General features: G+C 30.0%; 1 protein-coding gene across 1 annotated transcript in view; it reads left to right on the forward strand.

The window, feature by feature from the left end:
* LOC148276933 (uncharacterized) overlaps positions 1-24,211 on the forward strand; it is a gene marked incomplete at its 3' end in the record, with an annotated part of 191,739 nt that overhangs the window by 32,688 nt on the left and 134,840 nt on the right. The window lies entirely within an intron of this gene.

Genomic DNA, 24,211 nt, shown 5'->3' on the forward strand with positions numbered 1-24,211 from the left:
CACAGAACCACAGAAAAATATAAATTTAAATTATTCATTACTTACATTATATTATGTACCTTCTATGTTGGTATAAATTTATGATATTTTTTTATAGCTTACCTGTAAATAAAATCACCATTCGCTACTGATACATATGCTAAGAGGGTTTTTTTACTTTTAGTACTGGGTGAGATTGCTGAGAATAAAGTATAGTCAAAATGTAACATATAAGCAATATGTAAGCCACATCTAATTTTTGTTAGCCACTAAATCTAGAAACTTTTCGGTTGGACACAATTTCTAAAAACATGTTAATTTTAGAAGTATATAATATTATATACACCTAAAACACATTTATTAATTACCTTTTATATTTAAACCATAACATTTTAAGGAAGCAATTTGTCAATTCTTTCTTTTTCATTTAACAGTCTTCCATTTTTTTCGTTTCGAACGTTTTCGGGAAATTTTTAAACAACCTCGGAACAATGCAATTTGATGTTCGTTCTCCGAAGTAATTTGTAACTTGAGGGACGACTAGAGACCCCTCAGTGAATTGAGCGTCTTCAGTGTGGGATTTTTAAAAAAATTTGGAAACTAGTATTTCGAACATTATTTCCGAAGGACTATTTTTCTTTGATAGGATACCGTTGACATATATTATGTATTACATATGACATGTGGCGTTTGCAGTGGCAGTTTTTGGCATTATTCATTTTAATAGGAATCGGTCAGTTTTTGTTGCTGACAGTAACTGCTGAATGCCATTGTGGTCTTTGTAAATAACTTTTTGTGCCCGTATTGTATTTATTAACATACTGCATAATAAAGCTACGTGTAACGCGTGTTTAATAATAATTGTTGTCTGATTGATTTTCACAAAACCACAGAAAAAATAGTCATTTATAATTGTATTGCTTATATGTAATCATGTACTTATATGTAGGATTAATGAATATTTTTTCTAGTTTACCTAAAAAATAAAGCACGGTTCGCCATTGTATTTCAGTGGATAAATAAGCCACTTAAATTTGACCTGTAAATACCTAGAAATCTATATTACCTTCTGATGAAGGATTGTAAATTAAAAAAAACTGCATAAAAATGTTTTCTCTAACAAACAGAAATAATTGTTTTTAAACTTTTTCGTTTATTCATGGCGATTGTATTAATAACCAAACTGTCAATATTGTATTATAATATTACTGGAAATAAACTGTCTGTTGCATGTCTTCAAATTTTATTTGCTTATAATGCTTTTATTTTTTATGTCTGATTCAGCATCTTCTCTTTTTTTATAGCATACTCTATTTCTTTATATTTTTCTGATATTTTTTTACTGACTCACCAGGTTGGATCCTTGGGGAATTACAGTAAATTCAAAAAAATAATATCCTTTAATTATTGTTTTTTTTTGTTTATATATTTGGACCCCTGCATTTAGTAGCCTTACGTGTCATGTACAAGGCTAAGGTACTCGGAAAAAAATAATTTTTGTTTGTCTTGAAAATGGGATGTTCGATCACTGATTTTGGTTTATTACCTTTATGAGTTCAATCACCATTGTTGCAAAAGTCAAGAACAATTGCGCGTGATAACTACTTTTAACTACAGTGTGGATATTTGTTAAGGATATTCCATCTTTCCTGCATTCTGTTTCAAGATTATGGCGTTGTAAACTGAAAAATGGGCACTGAAATAACAGATGTTCGATACTCTGTGAAGTTAATAATAGTAAAATATCATTGAAAACAAAATACTGCGTAGTTTTTATAAACAAATTAAGAAAAAGCGGGTGGTTTTGTTAAACTGCAAGCGTGTCAAAATAGTGGAGAATAAAGCAACGTATATCGCGTGGTCAATAATAATTCGTCGCGTTGGGGAAACAAGGTTCTATCTGATAAAATATGTTTTTTTACATTGAACTTTCATTATATTTATATTTAAATATCGGTTCTATCTGCAATTAAATTTTAAAAAAAACGAAATAAATCCCTAATTATTATTAAGTTTATTATAAGACAAAATTTTAAAAAACTATTAGTTATAATAAACTTGCATGTCTCAAAAAAAATATGAATCCACATTGAACCTTGTTTCCCAACGCGACGAATTGTTGTTTGAGTTGTGTTTCACAGAACCACGGAAAAAATAGTCTTTTACAATTTTATTACTAACATATTATGTAAGTACAAATTAATATACATTTTTTGTAGACTACCCATAAAATAAATCACGACTTGCTACTGGCTTATTCTTTTTCTGAGAATATGAGACCTAGACTTAAAACATTAAACACACGTTGTTGGATGATCTATTTCGGTATCTTTTTGTTACTTGGTAATTTTTTCAAACATTTAACGTTAGTTTATTTTTAAACTTTGACAAAGTCATGTTCTAAAACCAGTATGCAAATAATTTTTTTAATTGGTTTTATCCAAAGTGAATATGTTTTTGTATTATTTATCAAGAATTGTAATAAACTCGTATTGTTTTAGATATTGTTAATGAAAAGTTTTGTCTTATAAATTATTGTTTTTTTCTTTTATCAAAATACAATATTACGTTCAATTTGCCCAGCTAACAAGGGTACATACCCCGTTCCAAGCTAGACAATTACATTCTTATATATGATAATAATTAACAAATTAATAAAGAGCACAGACAAATAAAATATAAACTTATTCGTATACACATTTTGATCGTATACATGCACACATTCACATATATAAACATATATACATATATATATATACACACATATATACACACACACATACATACACCCATGCGCATACACATACATACATTCATAAAAAGATAGACAATTTATTTATGCGAAACTTCATGGTTGCCATCTATAAATACATATTTGTATATTATTCCTTATTTGTATATTTTATTTTTCGACATTGAGTAAGAATTTCTAATCCGTGCCATGCATAAACTTTTCTGACTCCCTACGACCAATGTCATGAAAAAGCGAGGTCAACACCTTCCGCAACTTGACAACACTCCCGTCTTCCTACGATTCTGGCAAAAGGTTATGGACCTTTTTACCTACGCAATAGTGTTGTCTCGATGCCAGAACAGTGTTGACCCCTTCACTTAGTATCAGATCCCTATTAGAGTATCTTGTATTATGGTTGTGGTGGACGCTTGGGTAAATGTCTCTATTTATGTGTGTAACCACTACCGTTCTCAATATATACTGTTGAATAATATTCAGTACTCTGAATTCTTTGAAGAGCAAGTCACTTAAATAACGAAATGTATTTATTTAAATTACTCGGATTTAAGATTTTTGTGCAATTGCTACAGGTTCAAAGGAAAATTTAAATATTTAAATTTTGTCGAGACTTTAAAATATGTGAATCAAGATTTGGTACATCGGGAAGTTTACCTTGGACGTCTTATCCGTTATCCACAACGCTACCACGGCGAAGTTTAATGTTCATTTCATAATATTTTGACTGTAGCAGTGCTTTGTTTTATCAAATGCTCATATTTTGTTGTGTATTTTTCAGCGTTTAAAATATATCTACTCAACACGATAAGCTAAATATTTAAAGTACAATTTCGTGATAGCAAACATTACCGTAAGTTAGCTGAGCATGTTTCGTCTAAAACTGCCTTTGTTAATAAAGAAAACGCTTAGCGTAAGTTGTACATAGCACATAAAATGTGAAAAACTAATTTCATTCTTCTATTTAGGGTTCATGTATACAGCCTTGATGTAACTCCTAAAATTCAACAGAGCTTTATCATATTTGAAGGTTACCTTAATTTTATAACTTGGGGTTAATACTCTGATGAAAAAATCTGATCTAGTGCTTTCAGGGACATGGAAGTATGCATATACTCGTATTTTATACCATGTACAATAAAACTTAAAATTAAAGTTTTTTTTAAATCTTTATGCATATAATTATTCTGTACGTGTGATGTCACTGAACTCCTGCTGAACGGTTTAACCGATTTACGTGCAGCTTTCAGAGAAATGTAGATCTTTGCGCTGCGCGTGTTTGTAGATATTAAAATCTTTAATCTCATATGTAAAAAAGAAGTTAGGAGCATAAATGTTTTATGCATCAATCTACCAGGGTCGCACTCGAGGAGAATGCATATACAAAAAATGGAAGAATGTTATTTTTTCTGGGTATTTTTTTTTTAATGTTTACACACAATATTCGTTTTTTTTTTTGATTTTTTTTTTTCACATAAGCATTCTTCTAAACAATTTTTTTTAACTCCCGCCAAACTGCAAAAGCAGTTTTTTTTGCAGAGATTTCTCTCTTTAAACATTTTGGTAACACATTATAATAATGTTTAAATAAAATATTTTAAAAAATTAAATATATCAATAAAATAAAAGTTTTAAAAAATTAAATTCAAGTAAATCAAGTCTTCTTTGATAATGAAATATATTAAAATAATAAACAAACACTTTTTTTGACACTGTTTTAAATTGTTTGATTTTCCCATTTTTTTTACACACTAAACTTAGAATTAAACTAAGAAAAAGATTTTTAAAACCAATTTTACTTTGTTTTTATTTATATCACCATTATTTATTTCGTCCGGGAGTCTCTTTACTATGCGAGGGAGTATATACGCCCTGGTCTTCTCTCCATACGCATTTATAGCTCTTCTTTCTATGAAATTTCCTCTCACTTTTTGGCGCGTTTAATGCTTATGTGATAATGGCGTTTTGTATTTGCGTTTTGTTGTTTGTTGGGATCTTAATCAGATTATTTCCTTAAATTACTTATAATTTCTACCCATTTATTTATTTTTACTGGATTTTCGGTAATACTAAAATAATATTAATTGACATTCAACACATTTTTAAAACTCTTTTTCCTGCAGAAGTGCACCCCTGGTGGTGAGAAGAGCGTAGTTTGACATTGGCAGAAAGAATTCCAAATTTGAAAAATATCTAAATAGAAATAATAGAAATTCAACTATAAACAAGTCTCTAGGTACCTACTGAAACTCAATATTTGAATATTAATAATTCATCACACGAACAGAAAAATTATGTATCTATACGGCTGGTGATACTGTATTTTTTAAATTTTGCTTTGGGCAACAGCAAATCACTCAATGCCAAAACGAAAAGGTTGAAATATCAAACTCAATGTCAAATATATATATATAGTTTATCAAAAATTCGAATATCAAAAATACATTTGGTGAACCAGCTCATAGCAGGCAAGCCAACGCTTGGGCAGGACAACGTCTGCCAGGTCCGCTAGTATTTAAATATTTTTTACTTTTTAAATGACTATTTACGTTATAAAAATGTAAACAGAATTAATTAACTCTTAACTAGGACAAAAAAAAATCATTCATAAATATTTCTTGTACACCCACAAACAGGTCAAACCTTTGTGGGATTTTCGTTTACTATTCTTATTGTTAATATGTATTTCATTGCAATGTAATTATCCTTTGTTTTTTTTAAAACTTTGTTTTACCGCTTATGTTTATCTTTAAAAAAACAAAATTATGTTTAGTTATGAATTTAAAAACATATTTATTTATTTATATACATAAGTTTATTGTACATAATTTGAGACATAAGTCCCAACTCCATGGGACTAAAAGTTCAGTGTTGAGATGTGACGATAAATTATAACCAGTTTTAAAAAAGAGTGTACGGTGTTTAAAATTTTATTTACACTGTTTACATTCCACTTTACATATATTTATTTCTTTTATGCTAATGTGCTTTAGCAAAATTTTGATTTATTTTTTAAAATGACTTTTAATTTAATTTTATGGCGAAGAAAATTACATGATAACTTTCGGTTCGTGTAAATAGTACTTTATTTATTTATTTATATAAACGCCCAATGGGCATTTTTAAAAAAAAAAATTTAAAAAAAAAGAAAGACACAATGCTATATAGTAGACTTTGTGGGAGTGGAAGCGGGAGAGATGTGTTTGTAATTGAATTTGATTCGGTGATCATTTTTTCTTTAAATTTATTTACTATTTTTTAAGCAATCCGTTTAGTTTCTCATATTCAATAGAAAATTTTACACAATATTTATTGCTAGCAGTTCAAAACACGACAAATCATCACCCGTCGAAGAAAGATAAAGAACACTAACCTTTAAATATCTAATGGTGGTCCACTTCGATCCGCTCTTTGTTAAGCACTTCAGTGTGCTGATGTGCATGGTTTTAATGAGCACAATGCGCGATGAAAATCTTGAAGAACAAGTCAGAGAGGAACATGCAAAAATGTCCAGCGAAAGTCCGCGTTTTTAACACACAACGGATCTTTCTCGGGCGCGATCGTACCGACCCGACCGAGCGAAAACGATGCCCGCCATCTCTGGGCGATTCAACTACACATTTAATTGTAGAATTCAATTGAATGTGTAGTTATGAATCAATTTAATTTACTCATTATTGACAGGGATAATCAACGCGTAAAATTGAACTGCTGGCCTCAACACGTACCTTTAATCAAATGTTGTGATAAAAGGAGAAATATTAGAAATGATAATATTTCTTTCAATTGTAATATATAATCGATAAGAAACACACTTGATAGATGAATAATTGCCGTGCATTATATAAAAGCTGCATTAAAGGTAGTACTTAAATTGGTTTGGCGTTCTTTTTTTTAACATAAGAGAAATAATGACGTTATGCTACCTTAAATATGTACATACAAAAATGCAAATATAAAAAAATATCCATAAATATGTTATACTTAGCAAATACTTTTTTTATTGTTAAAGTGGAACAATTTTATTTTTTTTCATTCAAAAACAAGCATACTTTTTTTTAATGTTTCTTATTTGTTACCAAGCGCAGTATAAGTAGAAATGACAAATTTTATTTCAAAACTCATAAATTTTCAAAAGAATTAGGTACCGGTTCAACATAAATACTAATTTTTATTTCATAAATATATGGTAAAGATGTTCTATTTCAACAAAATACAGACAAAACATTCAGAATACAATCCTTTTTGCAAAATTGCCGGCTGTCAAACATGAGTTGTCACTGATGAACATAGCCACTTGTCGATTAATGTTGCAAATGTGATACCAAGCAGGAATAAAGTACTTTGGTGGGCTAGTTAAGCAGAAATATACCATATCATTACCACATCATCATCATTCCCTTTTCGCACCTAATGGTGCATAGGACACTGCATTGGTACACAAAACGCAGCGTAACTTAATCATTGTTGTTACATGAAGGTAAGATGATGAGTCTTAGGCTTCAGGTATCAGTCCAGGGACTATGAAATATTCTAGTGTGAGAACACTTTTTTAAATAAATATTTCATTTCATGAATCCATATCGGGAATCGAACCCGAGACCTCTAGCATGGTGGGCAAACGCACTGACCACAAGACCACGAAGCCGACTAGAGAATAAAGTAAAATAACTTATATGATACATTACAATTAAAGTACCCACCCTTTTTCCGAAACTATTCATAAAGACTTGTGTCTTTCTTCCAGATCCCGTTTCGAAAAGGAAGAAGAATGTAATAATACAAACAACGATACAAAAACCTAATACATTTAGGAAACAAATAAGGACAAATAATGTGTATAGGTGTTTCCTCATCTGTTCTGCAGAACTTACAACTAGAAGTTTCAGAAAAGTTCATTCTTATAATGTGTTTGTTTAATCTGCAATGCCCTGCAAGGGCTGTAGTGATAACCCACCCTTGATTTCAGCTGAGTTTTATTATGACGAAAGCAAACCTTTCTGAGTACCCCTTTCTGTGTGTACTGTAGGAGTAAGATTTTTTGTGTAAATGTAATAATCTTCCCAATAAACTAAAAACTATTAAAAATAATATATCTATACATAAATTTAAAGCTAATCTAAAGAAATTTTTTGAACACGTGTAAAAACCACATTAAATTTTAATTAGTGTGAATGTATTATTTTTTTATGTTTTTTCTTTATATATCCTATGTTTTTATTTTTATTTTTCTTGTACTCGTATTTAAAATTATATAAACTCTTATAAATTAACAACTAAAACAGTGTAAGTCACTCTCCAAGCACAAGAGTTTTTTTTTTGGAGAGTTACAGTGATAACATTTACTATATGTGTAAAAGTAGATATGTTTAGAATTTTATAAAAACATGTACTTTTTATGAAATTAATTAATATTTTTTTATTTTTTTAAATGTAAATGAGGGTCGATAAATGTATGTGCAAGTAAAATTATCTAACTGAAATAGTGTATTTTTTAGTGATAGGCCAGGCCTATTTCACACGAATCTACCAAACCCACATGACACGGTCAAATTAGGGTGGATGTATATTTATTAAATTAGTTGGCCTCATTGAATACTGGTTAGTGCGTTTGCCTGGTAGTAAAATATTTAAGAAAAAAAAATAGATCAAAACTGAAAAAGTTCAAAAAGGAAGAAGAACGTAGTAACACAAACAAAACAAACGACATGAAACCCAAATACATATAGGAAAAATGAGAAAAATTTGCTCTATACAACATGCACTCGAGCAACAGAAGAAATATTTACAATATCACAATATGACAAAAAAATATGACAATATGACATTACGCAGTTTAGGGTCAAACTAAATTATTCATGGTGTCTATGTAGGTCAACCAATTAGTAAAATGATTCACTAGTCTATATTAATCGCCGCAGCCAGACTTATTCTTGGAATCTTAAAGTTCAGCCATATCACCCCACTAATTTAGTAATTACACTGATAAGGGGGTGGAATACCAACTCTGTTGACTTATTTACAAGTCACTGCCCGACTACTCTACTTCGGAATATAAAAAAAATGCACTATATACATCAATGTTTTCTGGATGAACTAGCTTACATATGTCGTACGCTTAGATCAGCTACATGTACGGCGATAAAAAAACTTAAAGTTCCCCTGTTCTATAAATCATTCGAAAAAATTCATATCGCATGATGTCAATACAAATTGTTTTACTAAAAAATCAACTGTTTTGTAATAAAGTTTCACATAAATGAAAATCCGCCGTGGCGTAGTTGGGTAGACGGCCAACTGCGAAACTGGCGTCGCGGGTTCGATTCCCACAAGTTTCAAGAAAAAATCTTAATCAGTTTGAGTGTTGTGGTGTATTTTTCATAACCTCCTTCCATTTCTCCTTTTTTTCACGCACTGACAATTTCCCAAATAAAGGTTAAGTGAGTTATTTCTTTAAAACATATTATATTCATAGTATCACTTTGTAAAGTGCCCTTGAGATATAATATGAAGATGGCACTGTATAAGATATAAATTAAAAGAATTATTTTATCAGTTATTATTAAAAATATGTCTATAATTATTGATAGGAAAGGTACAAATTAAGACGTTAAACATCCCGGAAACATTGAAATAAAAACTTTTGTCTAATGGATAGTTTAAATTATTACGTACCTCCGGTTAATATGTTTTAGGTGAAAGTTTATTCCTTTACCGTGTCGTGTGCAGTTTATTTTTGTTTTTTTTTTTAAACACACAAGAACCAGACAGAATTGTTAACGAATGAAATTCGTAGGTTCCTTTCAGGCTGAAAGTTTTCCTGAAAAAGAAAGCTGTTTCTAATTTCCCGTTCTCTAAACGTCCCACAGATGTAACGATAACAACTTCAGAAGTAATATTAAGGAAAATGTTTTAACAACTGATCTGTGTTTTCAAATTATCTATAAAATAAAAATATACAATATCTGCAATTACATTAGGTGCATCTTACATGCGTCTTTCTATTTCTTTCTATGTAAGGAATATTAATATAAATGCATTATTCATGGACTCATGTGACTAAATTTATTGCCAAAATAAAAAACTGCCGTTTTCGAGATAGCAAATTTTGCAAATTAACTTACTGACCATTAGCGCTATCATGAACACTAAATGAGTCTTTCAAAGCTCCTTTATACGTCCAGTATATTAAATCTGATATTCCTCCCGAGTGAAAATATTCTATTGGTACCCATACCACGAAACGGAAATGATTATAATACAACACAACACAACACAGAAAGTATATTGTTACAAGTATATTGCGTCAGACATAGACACAACAAACTTACTGTAGTCGCATCACGTGAGACGACGCGCGACGTCTGACGCCACAAAGGCAGTCGTGCAAGGGAAAATGGAACAAAAGTACGGCAAAAGTGCAACAAAAGTGCCTCATTATTCTATGTAAAGAGATATACTAGGAACATACCGGCGTACGGCGAGCGTTTTCTATTGCTAAAAAATCAGGGATGCCAATTTTGTATATTTATTAGAATATTAATTTGTACTGAATCTTTGAAATGTAGCTATCAAATAGTTTAATCAATTACCTTTAGAATTTATAGTTACAATTTTTGAATATAAAAATAGGACGTGTGAATTGAATAAAGGTTTTAGAAAAGTACTTTGAATTACGTTATTAAGATAACTTGTTTTAAATCAATAAATTAATTTTAATTGTGGAAATTTACTTATTTATTTATTTTATTTGGAAGTTCAAAAAGGATACACAAAAAACATAAAATTTGTAAGTAAGCAATGTTAACATTCATTATACATATCTTCAATTATAGAATTCCACCATCTTTCATAAATTATACATTAAAACAAACTTAGGTGTAATGTAATAATATTTTTATCAATTGTTCTATTATTTTAATGCCTTTATGTAATAAAAGTATAATTGCATAAAGTCTGATAATAAAAAGGATATTAATATATTGTTTTTATATTTTGTAATATTAGAGGTCATTCCGTCTCTAAAAGCAAAGTTCCTGGCAGTTATTATTATTGAACGGTATCATTGTTTGTATTTTAATGAATGCAATAGCGGAGAATAAATGTGCATTGACTGATCGATTAATATTATTTCATGAGGCTAATTTTTTAAGCAAGGTTTAAATTCAATATATTACTCCATTAAAAGATAGCCCTGTAAAATTGTAGACTTCCAAATTATCTTCCCTAATAACTCCTTGGAAGTTGAGTTAAAAAAAGAAAGGATTATGTGAGGCCGCATTCAGCAAATTATTTAATATTCTGAAATGTAGAAGTATCTCAAAACACCTGGAGAAAAGGTGTTTGACGCATGTGTACTCCCTGTGCTCACTCATGTGTTCGAAACATCACTCATTGATAAAAGAATCCTACACAAGGTGACACAATGAAAAATATTATTGAGAAAGAAAAAGGTTTAAATCTCAAACAAATAATGAAAGTACGAAAATTTTGGATTTGGGGAAAAGAATTGCGGAACTGAAGTAGAATTAGGCGGGCCATGTTTGTCGGATGTTGGACGGTAGATAAACAAAAATATAATGGACTGGAGGCCAAAAACAGGACACAAAAGCATATGAAGGCCGTACCAGATGGTTCGACGACATCGGAAGAATTGCAGGTCAAAAGTGGTAAAGGTGACAGCTGACAGGGAATTGTGTAAGTCTAAACAGAAGCATTTTATTCAACACAAGACTCAAGACTAAAGATGGACAAAAAAAACTTTTTTTTTAATCAATAAATAAAGTTCAACAATTTTTTTAAACGTTTTTAAATACAAATACATATTATAAATTCAAATTTAATGTTACCTGTCAAATGGGGCAAGATGCTTGCATTTAGAATAAAAATTCGCTGTACACACACTTTTTTTGAAATATTTATATAAAAAAATATGCTTATACGAGTATATGTTATTACCAAAATTGATAAATACAGCAAAGAAAAGAGTATTTAGTGGGTTTCATATTATTTTATAATTGGATTGAAATACTTGTACATTTTAAATAATTTTTATTTCTAATATAATTGATTGACATTCGTTTTTGCACACGTAAATCAAAGGAAACTTATTATTTCCATATTTTTTTAATATTTGAAATATAAGTTTTGATCAAAGATTTTTTGCTTTCGATACTCATTAAAAAATCTATTTGTTTAATTTCGCTTAAAAAAAGTCATGTAAACAATGTTTTAAAAATGCTGTGCCAACAGCAACTCTAGAAAGAAACATCAAATTTAGTTTCCAACCCAAAATTCTGATTTAATTTTTTATATAGATATACATATTTTGTGACAACCTTGCTACACCAGGTACTAAGGTACAAACGATGTCATTGTGCGAAATACGGATGATAGCGAGATATAATCGTCAAGTGTTTTCTATGGAAATGAGAGAAAATGTTGCCAAAAGGTTGTTTTAGATTTTTCCAACACTATCATTATTTTTTTATTTTATCAGGTGATGAAAAATAAACGAAGAAAATCTTATTTTGAATGTAAAAATATTGCGAACATATGACAACAGTGATGAGGAACGTTTAAGAGAAGAAAATATGGAATTCTAGGCATCTACAAGGCTTATGACCTGTTAGCTGGTTTAAGTAGCCACTTTACACTCTGTGTAACATTCACCATTCTGCCTTTTTTTGAACGTCTGTGTTTCTTCAATTCTTCCATCTGTTGATGTTTGTGAAGTTAAAAGCTGAAATCTTTGTTTTTATTTTATTTTATTTTATTCAGAAAACATACAGTCATACATAATAAGTATTAAAAAAACAACAATCTTTTAACATAAAAATACCAATTAAGTTTTCATAAATTTTTTATTTAAATTTTATTGATACGGGTTACATACATTTAACCAAATATTTTCACTTTTAAAATTCACATTCTACTGTTAATAATAATATTTTTAACATCTTTTGTAAAGGTTGTTTGAGTCTTTTATTTAGTTTTGTCTGGTAGTTTATTGTATAATTTCAGTCCATGGTTTATAAGTTTCGATTGTCCTTTTCTCGTTTTAGAAGGTTGTATATGATATTTTTCTGATATTCTCGTATTGTGTTCATGTTTACTACAGTCTTTTCTTTCAAGTTTTAATTCTTCGTCTACAATTACATCAATAGATATACAAAAGATATAAACATTAAATGTGACAAAAAAAAATGTTGTTGATGCGGGTGAGATTGGTCTGATTTTATTTCTTTACCTACATACTAGGCAACGCCTGAAAATGTTAAGACTCTTTATTAACTTTAAACATTTTACCGTATTAACATTTTTTATTATAAATATTGTCTATCTCACAAGAATACATACTTTGTTCTAAGCTAGGCAATTAGATTTCAATATAATCATTTAGAATTTAATTAATTTTAAAGAAAAAAGAGACATTTAAATGTAAACTTGGCATAATACACATTTTTGTATATTTTAACAATAGTTGATAATAAAAAAAATGTGACGTTACTGTTAACCCGTGCCAAAGACACTTAACAAAATACTTTTTTTTTCACATGTGAGAATATACAAAGAAGACTAAATATACAGAGAAATATTAAAATGTTCAGAGAGTTTAAACACTCCGTATTTATGTTGATATTTTATATTTGTAGATTTACTTTTAAATACTTTGTTATAATTTTTTTCTGAAATTCAAATATAAATACCAAAATTCCCCATTACCTATCAAACACCTAGCTTGCCCTTAACTATTGGTTTTTTCCACAATTATGATTAATGTACATGCCATACTTTATAAAATTAATTTTATTTTTTACTAAAGTGCTTTGAATTATTTATCTATGTATATAAGGACGTTTAATCCATCTAATCTTCACATTCGTTTGGAAATGCCCTAACGAGTCGAAACAATTGTCATGAATTTTTTGTTTTCATATTTATAAAAATAAAATAGTGTTCCGTAGACACAGATCAGTGTTTGATTACTTTAATTATAAGTATTAATATAGAATTCTACAAAATAAACACCAAATCAATTAATACTTGGGACACTTTCACTTATTCGTTCGACTAATTAGCGCTTCTTCAGACGAAGATGCCCATTAGAGGGTGAAAGCGCTTATTGGTCGAACAAATAAGGGAAAATGTACAAAGTATTTTTAATTGGTAACTTATATGAAAATTTAAGTAATTACATATTTACAGTGGAATTCTTTTGAGAATCATCAATAAATCATTTGAATCAAATATGAAACTCTGAATTCTTTGAAGAGCAAGTCATTTGGATAACGAAACGGTTTTTTTTTTATTACTCGAATAAAGATTTTTGTACTATAGGGAAATATCACGTTTTAAAAAACATTTTTTTAAATAATAAAGATCTATGAAAAAGGTCCACTCAAAAATTTGTTTTAGCTAATTATAGTGGCATAAAAAATACTTTTAAATTTGTAATTTTGAATTCCCGCAAAAACGGTGTTTCCATTAACCACGCCCCTAATACGTCACAATTCATGATTATTTGTTCCTGCCATTAAAATTTGTGTAGAACAATTTCACGAATCTTGACTTCACAACAACCAAGGCCAAACACGTCGCGTTTTTCTACGAACATATTTTTATTGAATTTCTTTTAAACATTTATGTATGAAAACATTTCTCCACAAAATCAATATTGATTTTAAAAATACAATTAATTGTTTTTAATTCATTTCATATATTTTTATCGGTATTCGTAGTATGCGATATTTCCCTATTGTTACCGGTTCAAGGGTGGTATGTGTGCAAGCTATTAGACAATAATATGTCATCATGGAATTTGCCAGTTCACGATATAGGTGTTTTGGTTTACTTGATTTAAGAGTATCATTGGTCTGTTTGTAGTGTATGTCTTCTTACTTGACTTCTCTATATTTCAGCGAGTGATAAAAGACTTTCATTGTCATGCTCATCAGGTTTGGTTTTTGTTTACTACAAAACGTATTCTAGTCTCACTGCATTGTAAATCTTAATCAGCGACATGGCAACCCAACCAGCGCTTTACATAAGAACGAATCAGTTCCTAGGAAGACAATACCAAACACAAAAGTCAAGAACGACGAGGAAAGTTGGCAATAAGTTGTGGGGGTAGTTTCTTCTTTATATTACTGCAGTATCTAACATGAATTGCGCCTTCTGATTACATGCAAACTAAATAATACAGGGGTTGGTTTGTTAGGGGCAAAAGTAAACTGTTGGCTAACTTTGGCAAGTGCTGATTTGTTGGTACCTTAGAATTCTCGCTGTGCAAATCTTTTGTTCGGATGATAAATTAGAATTCACAACCGAATAATAAATTACGAAATAGGCATTTGTGTAATCTACGGCTATCTTCATTTTGTGAATCTCGGTAAAATCGGCTTCCTTGCATAATTAATATTTATGTTTATACTATAGCCACGAGCATATTGTTTTATAATTATAAGTACCTGTTTTCGTAATAATCTTGTAACAGCCTAAACTTTATAATCGTACTCTCGATTTTAAAAATAGATTACAGGTTTACATGATGGTAGATTTACAGGTTCATGCATATTTATTTATTTTTATAATACATAAATACATTTTCAAAAATATTTACAAAAATTATCACACAAAACATTTATTTTATTTAGCATCTGAACAACACACTTAATAGTATATTAATCAATGCAACATCACCTGCAATGGTTTCTTTAAAAAAATTAAATTTTGTTCAGTTCTCCTAAAAATGGCTTTTGTTTTGAAAAACTTAGTATGTTCTTCCAGGACATATAAGGTTTTTTAATAATGAAAACAAATATTGTAAAATTATTAACAATCTTATTTTTTGAAAAATTAAAATACTTTATTTTTAAAGTTACAAAACTTTGAAACTGAATAATAAAATGTGCTTAAAATAAATATCCAACTTAAAGGTTTCAATATTGAGATAATAAAACATTTCAGGTATTTGGGCAGTATCGTCACTGAAAATCTAGACCCCGACATTGAGATAAAATGCAGAATAGAATCAGCCCGAACAGCATTTAACAAAATAAAAAATCTTTTTTGTTACGATAATAGACGATTAAGCTGAGACAACAAATAGTAAAATGTTATGTATGGTCTGTCTCACTGTACGGTGTAGAGACGCGGACTCTAAAAGTTAATATTATAAACCACCTTGAAGCATTTGAAATGTGGATCCATCGTAGAATGCTAAAAATATCTTAAACCGATATGATAACCAACAATGGAGTATTACGTAGAGCCAATACTAATATATAACTATTTACCGAAAGGTAATAAATATGCCATACTTCAGTTTGTCATGAAGGGGAAGATTGAGGGATGTAGAGGGGTTGGAAGAAAACTTTCCTGGCTTCGAAACATCCGAGCATGGACCAGGATTAGAACTGTGGAGAAGCTGTTTCGCACTGCTCGGGATAGGGAGGCTTTTTTCTAAGTGGTCCTCAACGTCGGGGGAAGAAAAAAACATTAAGCGTTTACGGGGCCGACATATTATCTGTCATTGGTTTTTTATCCACATTTGTAAATATTTCAGCTGTTTGATTTCACAAATTGACTTTTTTTTCTGGAGTTATTAAAACATCATGTTAATTCCATGCAAAATTTAAAAGTGTATTCTTTCTTACCCTTTCCGCATTATACGATTCATAATAAACTGTATTGGTACACAGATCCTAGCAAATTTAGATTTTTTTATTAAATTTAATAGTTTTACAACTTTTTAAACAAAACTTTGCAATACAGGTATGACATTTTTACATACAGAATTATAAACTTAACGTTTTTAACTATCATATGAAGCCAGATTTGCCAGGAAGTCAGACTTGTGTTTAGAGTAGGAGTTTATTTATTAATTTTTATGCATTCAAAAATGTATATTTATTTTAATACAATGATTTTGTTTTGCACTTGCGTTACATCTATACACGCTTGAATCAAAATGATTTATTTTTATAATTTCTCAAATTGCTCAAGAAGTGGAGCAGTCGGAACCACATATGGACTTATATGTGTAGTTGTTTAAAGCACTTACCTCTACATTACAAAATGGTCAATGATCAATAAATACTTATTGGCATTTTTATTTAATTTTATTTAATAAATACACTAAAGCACGGTTATACTTTTCTTCTAACGATTGCCCAATTTTTAAGGCGTATTTTCTTTCATATTCAAAATAGGGAATAAAAACGCTTTTTATTTAATATCAAAGCATTGAAACGTTAAAAATGCCTTTGCTTTGCACTGTCTTAGATGGAGCTATTTAAGAAAAAAAAAACATGAAAGGATGAAGAGCCAAGAACTGCACAACCCTTCCATTTAGGGGATGTTTGAGCAGTGGAGGTTCCATGCCAAGAAAGGGGAGAGGTGGTTAACGGGAACAGGGTGTCTATTTGTATTCATGAGATTTCTTTTTGAAATAAAACTGGAGTGAATGAAACCGGGTACCTGTGTGTGGGGGTTGATTTCAGCTAGAAGATGAGCTTACTTGGGTTCCAAATGAATACTGAATGTTCTTAATTAAAATACATGATTGGGCTTTGATCTAAATCCAATCCGTTTTCTTTATTTAATAACGATTACCGTTCAATTTAATTTAGCTTTCCCGTTTTTATATTCATTAAAATGCAAATTATTTGAACATGGGATACAGAAATGCTATGAGAAATGATATTGCAAAAAATATCAAAATCCCTATTTCAAAAGGATATTTTATAACAAATATTTTAAGGCTTGTCACACCATTAAAAGTTTAACAGAATTTTTGGTCAACGATAAGTTTAATTTTTTTCAACTTTACATAAGAATACTAAAAAAAAATTTTACACTAAACGTCGCAACTTTATAGGAACAAAGGCATATTTATTTATTTTTATTTATTTATTCATATTTTTGTCTTACAAACTTTAATGAATAATAAAAATAATGTGACCTCACTGGGGTTACCCATGCCGAGATTACTAAACCATATACGTTTTTTAAATGTTTTTAGATTTGATAATAAACAAAAAAGACTAATTTAATGAACATAAATAATTAACAAACTGCTCAGACAGTTTAAAACACTACATATTTATGTTTATAATTAATTTATAAACATCTATATTATTTATACTGCAAAACGCACAAAAAAAGAACAAAAACCAAACATTAGCCATTCACTTGTGGAGCAGTTGATTCAATATTGGTTTGGGCAAATAAGATAATCCATTTTACTTCTACTTAGCTCCATTATCTTTTCTTATAGCTTTTTTGAATATTTTCTCGTTATTAATTGTTTTAATATATAGTGGAAGTAGGTTATAGATTTTAATTGAATAATACTCAAAATCCCTTTGTTCGAAAGTGGTATTAGTTTGTATTTGTTTAAGTTGTCTTTGTGTTAAGTTGATATCAGCTGATACTTTTGTTAAATATATATATATGTATATTTATTTATTTTAAACCTTGAGTAGAAATATTATAACCTTTTTTAGATCAAATATAAAAAGGAGTCAATGTCGCATTTTTCGCCCAACCGCCATTGTTTTACGATCACGATAAATTGCTGCATTTTCACCAAAATTATTAAAATCGGATGTTTTCATTATTTTTCAATTTCAAGTGTTAGTTTTGTATTATTTTGAAAAATTAAAATACATTGTGTAAATAGGTATATCCGTTTCCGCCTCGAGGTGTAATGTTCAACGCGTTTGCTTACCATGCTAGAGGTCATGGGCAAGATTCCCGACAAAGTTCACATGAAATATTTATTTTCAAAAGGTGTTTTCACACCAAAATATTTTATAGTCCCTGGACTGGCACCGGAAGCGTAAGACTGATCATTTTACCCTCATGTAACAATAACGGTTAGGATACACCGGAAGCGTAATCTTGATAACCTCACCTTCAATGCAACAAAAGTAAACCAGATACGCTGGAACTTAAGTACAAATAATTTACCATATCACCTCTTGGTGCGGATAAGAAAATTATCATGATATTTTCAATAAGAAGAGAAGTAACTTACGAAAAATAATCTAAAATAGCACTTAATTTAAAATAACAGTTTATTGAATCAATAAAATAAGTGTTCTATTCAGATTTTAATAGAATGATATTACTTCTTAGTTATTGTCGCTGACGTAAAGCAAACGGAAATAATCATGTACATTAATTTATCAGGAGAACAGAGCCTCGAGCAGATAAATCCAGGCGTTGGACTAAAGGGGTAGCAGACAATAGAACCTTCTAGTCAATCCCGTTGGGAAGAAATAAACACTACAATATCATTGATGTTTTATAAGGACTGCCGTCAAACGACGAAAGCTGCATAGTTAATAAGACATAAAAATGAAAATAAATCATAATTAATATAAAATAACTTTGTTTTTCACCACTTATCTTTTATTTTTTCTACGGACTGGTTTCAAGGCTACACAAGTTTTTTTATCAAGGTATAATTAACTATTGAATCTTATCCTATTTTATTTTTAACACAGTTTACTAAATATTCAATCGAAACATATGGATCTAATAATATTGATTTCCCGCTGAATTGACATTCGATTGGCTACGCCCCTAATACGTCACGATTTATATTTATTTGTTCCTGGCTATCGAAATTTGTTAAGAACATTATCTTGAATCTTGGCGTCACAACAATTAAGGCCAAACATGTCACGTTTTACATTTATGTATGAAAACATTTCTCCACGATATCCATACTGATTTTGAAAACACAATCAATGTTCTAAATCGATTTCATAGATTTTTATTTGGATTCGTAGTATTGGATATTTCCCTATTTTATTTTATTTTATAGTTTCCTCGTTTTGGCAGTCAGGCGTCTGTAATTTGAAATTCATTTGAGGCCTCGAGGAACCAACTCCCGTTTTCTTTGTCCGGCATTCCCAGCTTTGTTCGTTTGTTTAGCCGAAGTGGCACTCCTACGGCACCCGACGAAGATTGTTCTGGAGAAAGGCGAACGAACCGCATTATTTAGTTATAGTAGTATTGATACTTGGCCCTACTCAAATGAGACCGAAATCTCTGAAAGGTGCCGTTTGCTACATTATCAAAATAACGTTTAATTAGACATTTAAATCGATTTTCAAATACATGAAGGGAATGCTTTTACTATTTAAACAGTACTTTTTAATTTTAAAAAAAATTAGTTCTTATAATTAATTTTAATGTTGGTTCAATTCATTTGTGCACCTTTTAATAGGTCTATGTTATTATTATCGTAAGTAAATTTCAACTTAGTAAATTATATTTCTTAAAACACTTTTCTCCACCCCTTCACTTTTTACCTCATCTCCAACCTTCTTACAGTGCTATTTTCTTTTCTTATTTAATATTTTGTGTTTTTCTCTTTTTTGTGTAACATGTTCTATCGTCATATTTCTGAACAACTTTACTAGATTATTACTGGATATTCTTTTTTATTTATTATTTTTTTTATATCGTCTTTAGTTTTTCTGAATAAAAACTAAACAAAATAATAGTAGGCGTAAACATTTTCACACCTATTATAACTGTATTCTTCATCCGGCTGGACCATTTTTTCGTTGAATAATTTATTGTTTACTTATTTAATTGATCACTTTATTTACGAGTACATACGAGGTGTTCTCAGAAAATAACGGAAATTTTCGTATTTTGAAAAAAAACGTTTATTTATTCGTCTACATTAATGTTGTCATAATCATAATAGTCCTCATTAGATATTATGCACTTGTACCAGCGCTTCTTTCAACCCTCGGAACACTTCTTAACCTCGATATTTGGGATAGCCTGTAGCTCTTTCAGCGATGCGCTTTTAATGTCATCTATGCTTGTAAAACGACGGCCCTTTAAGGTTATCTTCATTTTTGTAAATAAGAAAAAGTCACACGGAGCCATATTCGGTGGATATGAAAGCTGGAGCATCGTTAAAAAATTGTTTTTGATCAAAAGTTCAGGATGAAGTGTGAGCAGGTACATTATCATGGCGCAAAAGCCACGAATTGTTTTGCCACAAATCCGAGCGTTTTTTTCGGATTGCTTCACGCAAACGGCATTAAACTTGTAGGTAGTACTCTTTATTGACCGTTCGACTTTGTGGCAAAAATTCATGATGCGCTTTGCCATTTAAATCGAAGAACACATTGAGCATCACCTTCACGTTTGACCGCACTTGTCGAACCTTTTTCGGTCTTCGCGATCCAGAATACCTCCACTGGGACGATTAAGCCTTAGCTTCGACGTCATATTCAAAGACTCTTCACTGGCACAAAGTTTCTTCACCTGTTATAACACGTTTCAGTAATTCTGCATCGTCGTTGACTTTATTTTGTGACACCTGAGCAACTTCCATTCGCCGCCATTTTTGTTTAATATTCGACAATTTTGGAAAAAAAATTACTGCTAAACGTTTCGTACCCTGATAATTACATTTTTTATGACCAATCGATTTGCCAACATCATCAGCGACTTCTATAATTGAGATTTGGCGATCTTTCATAACCATTTTATTCACAACTTCCAGTTGACATACATATGCAAAAGGGCGGGCATGTAGCCTTAAGGCAATTTCTTTCTACCTACTCAAACCGTTAAATTTGATAAAAATCAATGTTTCGTTGGTTTATTATATTATTTTCATTGCAAAACAAAATATTGACAAACATGATTATTTCTAGAGAAATAAAAATTGACTGAATATCTACACTACACTATGAAAAGAGAGGGGGGGGGTAAAGAAGAGAGGAAAGAGCTAGGACAAATAAAATTCTCAAATATTTAGGAAGTGGCATTTCATTCTTGATTTAAATGTAAATATAGAAGGGGTGTCTCTGACATTACTGGGAAGATATTTCCATCATCAAGCAGCTAATACTGTGAAAGAGGGGGCAAAAAAATTAGAACTTTAAATGCGTATTTAAAGGGTTCTCTTGTTACTAGAACTAAAATATATCTCATAATTGCTGCCCTTGCGATGGACTCTCTCAGGACGTCCTCCATATATAACACGATTGCCTTATGTTTGAAACAAACAAATGTGCGCGCAATACGGCCAAATTTTTGAAAACCCAGAAGATCTACTAAAAAATAAGGCAACTGCGGAAAGATTCATTGACTTTCTGAAAACGTTAGTTTAAAAAAAAAAAAAAAAAATGAAAGCGCTGACTCAGATCCGTGATAATTTACTATTTTACAAAATATACATACTAGGAAAAAAAAAATTATATGCAAAGAAATAAATAAGCAGAACAAGAGAAAAAAATATACGTTTATCTATATATTCCATGGTGTTGAAGAGCTCTCTCAGATAAACAGGCGAAGTAGGATTATTAAAAATATTGTGAAAAAGTGCTAGAATGTGAATGTTTCTTATATGCCTGATACAGAGCCAGTATAGTGGCATGCGATATTCGGTTATTTTTATGGATTTTTTTTATTTTATGGAAATAAACGGCACTTAGTGCCTTTTACATATAAATTACAAATACAATTAATATACATACATGTAAGCATAATTATAAGTAATACAAAGCATTTAAAACAATATTATTAATTAACAAATTAAGACAGTCTAAAAAAGGTAAACTATATAAAAAAATATATATAAATATTACCAATTATAGAATTATCGATAAAAAATTATAATTTGGTATTAAAAATACTTTGAACCAGTTAAAAAAAACTAAGAAAACAATTTTGAATAACATTCAATGATAAAAAAAATATAATTATATGTATTATTATTTAAAACTTAGCTTAGGTAAATAGTATATATTTATGTATAAAAAATAATTTGAAAAGAATAATGTGTGAAATATTTTGTACTTATAAATAAATTCAAGAAAAGAAACGAAAAAAGAAAAAAGAACCACCAATAAAGATTTTTTTTTTTTTATTTAAATTATTTATTGACAACTCTTGGTGGAATTCCATTGTAATGGTGTTATAACTTATATTTACATAAAAGTTATTAATTTTAAAAATACTGGTCCTGAAGATGCCCATTAGAAGGTGAAAGCGCTAATTAGTCAAAATAAATAAGTGGAAGTGTGCCAGGTATTTTTTTAAATTAATAACTAAATGCAAATATAAGTTATTACACCATAAAGAAGTTTAAACAATTTTAAGCAATAGTAACAAATAGTTATCTGGAAATATTACCAATGAAATACAGAAGAAGAGCCGTTCTATCTGTACTCGTACTTTTGTTATGTGGAACGAATTTGCGAAGATTAAATATTTAACGTATCCAAACATTTTGCAATCATTCCAACTTATCAAGCCATTCAGAATTAGCATCTGGATGACATAAATAATAGTTATACGGATAAATACTTAAGATATACTTAGTTTGTGAATAAAAATGGGCCAGGCACATCAAAGCGTCTTTTTCATATTTCCGAGTACAAAAGATTAATAATTACTGCCATTTTTCTAGATTACTTTCTTTATTGTATGCGTCGCTTTAACAAAGTACTGTTCGGTCTAGCTTCTTAACAATAGTTCCACAATCCATTTCCATTCATATTTACCGGTCATAGTGTTCTTAAAGAAAAAAAATCTTTTTCTTTTGAAGGCTAATAAGAGTGCAGTTTCATTAAATACTGTCTTTGATCTGATAGTAGTTCCTGAAGTTCCACTATTAATGGAAAACTTTTGTTTGTTTGTCGAACAAAAGCTTTTCAATTTGTATGAACTCAGTAGAATATTATTTGTGCTTTTCGTATTTCATCGATTATATACATATACAATACTAGCTGTTTGTTTATTGACCACATCACATAACGGAATAAAATATCACTATTCATTAATTAATCATTGTCAATGAAAACATTTGTAAATCGGGGCTAAATTTCTTACCGTCCATGCGCTCTGTAGTTCCAAGACGTGCTGTAATTAAGCTTTTATCTATTTCAATTGAAATAGATCTTCAGCAGCATTTTTAGTATGTTCAAGTGTTTGCAGACATTCTGGATTTCCTCCTTAAGGAGTCATTCAGATCTAAATTTGTTGCAGCAGAGAGTGAAAACATTTTTGAGAAGTGAATATGGAAGTCTAGGCATTTACCCTGTCATTGGCTGGTTGAAGTGGCCAATTTTTACACTGTGTAACATTAACTAGTCTGCCTTTGTTTAAACATTCGCATTACCTTAACTCTTCCTCATGTTGACTTTTGTGTACTATAAGAGCTGATTATCACGTGGGTGAGATTCATCCGGCTGAACCAATTCACCTACTAGGCAACGCCTGCAAACAGTTTTCCAAATTTTATACATCTCATTTTACCAGTTAGTTAATTCAATAATATCTTGAGTATGTCCAAACGTTTGCAGATAGGCTGAATTTCCTCTCATTAGCCCTGTCAATGCCTAGATCACAATATTCCTTTCTCAAAAGTGTTTTCCCTCTCTGTTGCATTTTTTTTTTAAAAGAGCTTAATTGGAAACGAGGAACAAGAATCCC

Source organism: Micrasema longulum, unplaced genomic scaffold (genome assembly GCF_059751315.1).
Source record: "Micrasema longulum isolate JH-2025_06_02 unplaced genomic scaffold, ASM5975131v1 h1tg001124l, whole genome shotgun sequence".
In the NCBI taxonomy this organism is placed as follows: Eukaryota; Metazoa; Arthropoda; class Insecta; order Trichoptera; family Brachycentridae; genus Micrasema; species Micrasema longulum.